Raw genomic sequence first — 7,000 nt, forward strand, 5'->3', positions numbered from 1 at the left:
ATCGGGAGTCCTGCTCAAAGAATTGGAGCCTCCTTGAGACATGCGACCACATCCATCATTCCAGAGGGAATGGAAGCGTCTTCCCCATGGTTGTACAATGATACATGTCCTTCAGAGTCCCTGAGAAAAAAAGGAATACAAGGCAAGATTTTGTCCGTGGAGGGAAGGGGGGGGGGGGGAGAACAGAGGCTCCAGACTTTGGATCTCTTGGCACAGGGGCCTCCTGCGCCGTATGGAAAGGACTGTTCCTAGGGTGCTCTCAGAATGGGATTTCTGGGTCCCACGAACCTTGTGTGTTGGACAAAGAGGCAGAAAGAGGGGTTCCCGGCTGGAAAGCCCAAACCACAGCTCTTCAGATGGGTAGGGAAGGGCAGACAGACTTCCGGCCCCAAGCAGTGATCTGGACCTCCAGAGGCCTTAGGACGACTTCACTGAGAACACGCAGAATACGACCCAGCCACAGCGTCCTCTATACCTAGCTCTGTTTCACTTTCTCTGTCTCTCTCCCCTCCTCCTCTTTCTCCCTCTGATTCTGCCTCTCACTGTCTGCCTATCCTCCGTCCCTCCCTGTCTGTCTCTGTCTCTCTCCCTCACAAGCACACCAAAGCGGGTCCCCCCCCCCCCCCCGGAAAGGACGGATGTGAGACGGACACCCTCTTCTTCCCGTCTTGAAAGCAGGAGAAAAACCTTCCTCTAGAAGCCCAAGTTCAAAGCCAGCTGTTTCAAGGAACGTCTGCCTCTGGCAAGGGGGAGGGGGAGGGCGAGGGGGAGGGCGAGGGGGCGGCCTGGAGGCAGCCTGGAGCACCCACGGCATGCATTCAGAAACCTCGTGCATCTCTCTTCCGGTGCTATCTTTTGGGGGCACGTGGTACTCTTGGGCAAGTCCTCCGAACGATAGTGGAAACAAACATCTGTCTTCTCTCCCACACCTGATGAATGCAGACAGACACACTGGAAGAGCACCCACCCCCCCTTTTCCCCCAAAGGACTCTTGTCACTGTACAGACGGGGGGGGGGGGGGGGGGGGCGGCACGGGGGTGTCACACGCAGTCTTGGTGGCTCGTCTATGTTTCCAATCCGCCCAGGCAGTGCAGGCGGCCACCACTGCTGCTGCCACCTCTCACCGATCGTTCATCCTGTCCGTCAGTGCTATGACAGCACTAAGCTCTTCAGGGAGAAAATGCTCCCTGCCTTTCCTCTCGGAGGGCACACTGAGGGCACCCACTCCCATTAACAAAGTTTATTCACCTTGACAGGAAGAAAAGAGCTTGGGGTTTCTCACACCGCTGCAGATGACACTTTCCTACCGACTCTGGAATTCTCTTGCTCATTCTCCGGTGGGCCCGCCCCCCCCATTTCAGGAGAGGGTGTTTGGTTCTGGGTTGGGGTGCGTGTGTGTGCGCGCGTGTGTGTGTGCGTGTGGGTGTGTGTGTCTGGGTGTGTCTGTGTCTTGCTTTTTCATTTTATTGGAATACAGTTGACTGACAAAGTTGTATGAACTTACAGGGTTGTTTCTGGGTGTTCGTCATGGCAGTGAAAGGAAACACCAGGATTTCCCTAGAAAGCCATCCCGTTCACCTGATCGGTGGCGTGAAGGACATTCACATCCTCCTTGAGTTTCGCATTTGAAAGTGAGGGGCGGGTGCGTGCAGCAGGTCCCCCCCCACCCCACCCCGCGCCCCGAACGTGCCTCCCGCAGTGGCACTAGGAGTGTGTGCAATGAAAGGGACAGGACACCAGACACCAGAGGACCATTCTGACCCTCCTTTCCTTCTCTCTTCGGAAAGCAGGAAATAAATCTCTTGGGTGAAAGAAAAGTGTGCTCCCTGCCACGAAATTTGGGGGGGGGGGGTGTCGGGTTGGCGATAAGGACTTCACTGCTCCCATGGCTCCTGCAATGTTCACGAATCCTCCAAATCCTCAAGGCAAGATGGTTCACAACCAATACATGAGCGAGCTGTCAGAGACACCAGGGACTGAAACACTCCGTATTAGGGAGGGGTCCTCACTCACTTTCATGCAAAGGCAGCGACAACAGCAGCCTTTTCAAAGATGGCTGCAGGCAAGAGGGTGGGGGAGATGATGGAGAAAGTGGTGGTGGCGGCGGCGGCGGCGGCGGCGGCGGCGGCGTGGCAGACTTGGATCACGTCCATTATGTTCATTCAACAAACAGTCGGGGCGACGGGAGAATGGCCGCTTGGTGGTCTGTGTTTCTCCAGGCTCCCTGACCCACTCCCTGCCCCACACCCCCAACCCCCCACACCCCCTTGGACATGGGCAGGAAGGTTTCTAGAGAAGGCAGTGCCTGACCTGCCGGCTCTGTCACCCTGGGGGGAGAACATTTCGGAGAGTCGCCAGAGGCTTCAGACTTCCTACCCCTCTCCCTCCCCCACTCTGAACCCTGGTAACTAGACTTCATTCAACCGACACTTAGGATGGGTCATCCAACTGTTCTCTCATGAAGGAAGGAAGGAAGGAAGGAAGGTGGGTCGGTGGGTAGGTGGGTGTGTTTTCTGCGTGGGGTGAAGCCTTCCCTCCCTCGATGCAAGCCTGATATCCTCACCTGTCACAGAGACTGGACCCCTAAAAAACTACTGTGTCCGGTTTTCTCCCATTTAGGGGGTTCCAGAGTGTGTGTGCGTGCGTGCGCGTGTGCGTGCGTGCGTGCGCGTGCGTGTGCGTGTGCGTGTGCGTGTGTGTGTGTGTGTGTGTGTGTTTTGAGGGCCACACCCACGGCATATGGAGGTTCCCAGATGACGGATCGAATCGGAGGCTTTAGCTGCTGGCCTCCTACACCACAGAAACAGGAATGCCAGGTCCGAGCCGCGTCTGGGACCAACACCACAGCTCACGGCAACACTGGATCCTTTACCCACTGAGCGAGGTGGACAGGGATCGAACCTGCAACCTCATGGTTCCTGGTCGGATTCATTTCCACTGCGCCATGGCGGGAACTCTGCTTTGTGGTTTTGGCGTTTGGATTCCAGAAGGTGGCGTAGGGGTCCCTGTTCGTCATCTATTGGATAGAGACTCGTGTGTGTATATGTTCATCCCATCCTCCTCATGGATCCCTCTCCCCCGCCCTCATGATTTCTTTTTCCCCCTCTGCTTTTTAGGGCTGCCCTCGTGGCATATGGAAGTTCCCAAGCGAGGGGTTGAATCGGAGCTACGGCTGCTGGCCTACGCCACAGGCACAGCCATGTGGGATCCGAGCCGCGTCTGCGACCGACACCACAGCTCACGGCACTGCCTGCCGGATCCTTACCGCCCCCCTGAGCGAGGCCAGGGATCGAACCCACACCCTTCCCTGCAAAGGTTCCTCGTCGGATGCGCTTCCATGGTGCCACGACAGGAACTCCCCCGTGATGGTTTTTTTTCACGCTGGTGTTCCCACCAACAAGGAAGGAATGGCCCAATATTCTGGAATCACCTAGAGGGGAAAAGACGCTGAAAAAGAAAGAACGGAGGGATAGATGGATGTAGATGGATCACTGAATCCCCTTGACTGTACACCTGAAACGAACACAACATTGTAAGCAAGCCCACTGTACGCCGAGCTAAAGCAACAACAACAACCAACAACCACAACAAACTTACATCTTAAAAAAAAAAAAAAAAAAAAAAAAGAAGATGTCCCCTGCAGTTCCCATCAGGGCTCAGCGGTAATGAACCCGACTAGGATCCGTGAGGATGTGGGTTCGATCCCTCCCCTGGCCTCGCTTGGTGGGTTAAGGATCCCGTGTTGCTGTGGCGGTGGGGTAGGCCCGCAGCTACAGTTCTGATTCGACCGTGAGTCTGGGAACTTCCATAGGGCTGGGGCGTGGGCGTTAAAAAAAGATATACTATATGCATACTATATACATATGTAGGAGTTCCCGTCATGGCTGGACGAATCCGACTAGGAGGCCTGAGGGTGCGGGTTCGATCCCTGGCCTCGCTCGTTGGGTTCAGGATCGGGTGTTGCCGTGAGCTCTGGTGTAGGTCGCAGACAGGGCTCGGATCCCGCGTTGTGCTGGCTCTGGTGTAGGCCGGTGGCTACGGCTCCGATTGGACCCCTAGCCTGGGAACCTCCATGTGCCATGGGTGCAGCCCTAGAAACAGAAAATAACTACGTGTGTGTGTCTGTGTGTGTGTGTGTGTGTCTGTGTGTGTGTGTGTGTGTGTGTGTGTGTGTGTGCGTGTGTCTGTGTGTGTCTGTGTGTGTGTGTATACAGATAGATATAGATATACAGATATAGATATAGATATATCACCTACCTAAAGGCCCAGGACTAGAGAAAGCATTGGGTCATTAGGATCTAAGAATCTTCTCCCCGCCCCCCAAATCCATCCATCCAACCCACCCTCCCTCCCTCTCTCCATCTTTCACTTTTCCTGATAAAGACAAAGGGACAAAAATTGTTTGTTTGTTTGTTTCTTTGTTTGTTCGTTTCTTTCTCAAAAGATGTACATCTACTTTGTAACTTATACCTCTGTCAGAGGGATGGAGAATCCTTGACCTTTTCCTCCCTACCCAAATCCTTCCAGAAGTCAGAAACTCAGTGGCTGGAAAACTGGACTGGATCCTGAAGTTTTTCCAGTTGCCTTCCATCTCTGGCTACAACTCTCTTCATGAGCGTTTCCCATTTTCTCCCACCCTTTGGACCTGGCATCCTTGTGGATGAGAACACGTATCGCTTGTCCCGAGGCCCTGAAAACGGAAGCTAGTGGAGTCCCTCGATGAACACATCAGAGAAATGGTCTCTGAGAGTGTCTCTGAGAGTGAAACCATCACCCTGTGTTCATTTCTCTAAGAGCCCCTCGGAAAGTTGGCCCCAACACCTGACGGCATTCTCAGAGGGGCCTTTCAAAAGACTGAAGGGGCGTTCCCGTCATGGCTCCGTGGTTAACGAATCCGACTAGGAACCGTGAGGTTGCGGGTTCGATCCCTGCCCTCACTCAGTGGGTTAAGGATCCAGCGTTGCCGTGAGCTGTGGTGTCGGTCGCAGACACGGCTCGGATCCCACGTTGCTGTGGCTCTGGCGTAGGCTGGCAGCTATGGCTCCGATTCGACCCCTAGCCTGGGAACCTCCATATGCCATGGGAGCGGCCCAAGAAATGGCAAAAAGACAAAACAAACAAACAAACAAACAAACCGACAAAACAAAAGACTGAAGGGACTTTCCCCTCTCCCTCTCTCTTCCCTCTGTCTCACTCACTGTCTCTGTCTGTCTCTCTGTGTCTCTCTCACACGCACACGCACACACACACAGAGTCACCGGCTCCGTTCTTCATATGTAACAGTTTGAAAGTTCCAGGAAAGGTTGGCAGCCCAAACCGGCCTTGGTACTCCAGCTCCAATTAAGTCTCAGAGACAGAGTTTTGGGGTGAAGCATAAAGAACAGCTTTATTGCTTTGCCAGGCTAAGGAGGCCACAGCAGGCTAAGGACCTCAAAACTGTGTCCTCCCTTGAGAGGGGATAGCAAGGGGTTCTATAGGTTTAGCTTAATGGTAGGCATGGGGGTGGCGGAGCTGTCTAGAAGCATCAGGGTGCTTGCATTCTTCTCCCTGGATAGGAGATTAGGATAGACCATTTCAAAGTCATCAAGGCTGGAGTCAGGTGGTCCATGGAATGTTTCCAGTGTCTTTGGGGTTATGGCATTTTGACCTTCTCTCTGGAGTGAAGATTGCTCATCCACGGGGCGGGCGTGGGGCGGGGGGTGGGGGGGGGTCGCAATCCTTAGGGAGTGTTTCAAGGGTAGAGAAAACACCAGGTTCACTACAACTCTGACTCGACAGTAGTCATTAGTCATAAGTTCGTGGGCCAAGGCAAGCCATAACCTAACGGAGACTATTTCAAAGTAGCTTTTAGCTGTAACAATGTCTCTGGCTCCAACACACCAGCACTCCGGGGCTTGAGCTTGGTTTCAGTTTCAGAGGAGGGAACTCTGGCTCCAAGGATTAACCCCTTCGTTCCTTTGGTTTCTGTGGGCCTGGTTCGGGGAGCCCATCCACATCACCGCCTTTTGAGAGGCCATCTGACAACTGTTTCACCAAAGCGACGTCATCTCAAAACAAGGAAACCAGTTCCATGAAATGGAGGATCTCTCCCTCCCTCTCCCTCCCTCTCCTTCTCACTCTCCTCTACCCACAGCTCATGGCAACGTGGGATTCGTAACCCAGTGAGCGAGGCTGAGCATGGAACCTGCCACCTCATGGTTCCTAGTTGCATTTATTTCCACTTCTGCACCACGATGGGACCTCCCCAGCACAGTTTTTCACACGTGAAGTTTCCCGGGACGTCTCGGAGGAGGCGGACCCCAAACGTGTCTCCATGCCCTATGTGGGTGATTCCTGTGAGGTAAAATGACTTAAGGACCGGCCCACACAAAAGGGACACTCTGGCCCTCCTTTCTGGCCCCCAGACAGCAGGAGATGAAAATCTCCTCCTCGTGCAAAGGAAGATGGCAAGTGAAGATGTCCATTCCCACACCAAGGCCAACATGCTCCAGAAGTTTTGCGGGGTTTCCCGGGTTGGGAAATGGCGGGGGCTCCTTTGGCCTGACACGAGGCGAGTTTCGTGCACACATCCTCCCCCACCCCCCTCCATGCAGTCTGCGAGGGGCAGCCTGAGGGTAGGGAAATTGGGGAAAGGGGGGAAAAAAAACACTTTCCCTAAAGAGAAGCTCCAGGAAAAGTCACCACCTCTGACTTGACTGGAGAGTTTCTGCATTTGAATGAAGTGATTGAACCCAGGCCCTGAGGCCTGGATCTTCCTGATCTCCCCTCCCCCCCTTCCCGGGCGTGAGTCCAGGCGATTTGGGAAGCGAGAGGCGGCGCAGCAGGGATGGCGGCCGGGGGTGGGGGGTGGGGCGGGCAGCTGGGGCCGGGAGTGGGGGGGTGCGGGACTAATGAACCAGCGCCTGCCTGCATGCCTGCCTGCCTGCCTGCCTGCCTGCCTGCCTGCCTGCTTGCCTGCCTGCCTGAACGAGCCCCTCCCCTCCCCCCCCACCCCCTCCCC

This window comes from Sus scrofa, chromosome 10 (assembly GCF_054392235.1).
Source record: "Sus scrofa isolate SSC_HxYL_T2T_F1_AM1 chromosome 10, Sscrofa_HxYL_maternal_Yorkshire_Landrace_v2.0, whole genome shotgun sequence".
Lineage (NCBI taxonomy): Eukaryota > Metazoa > Chordata > Mammalia > Artiodactyla > Suidae > Sus > Sus scrofa.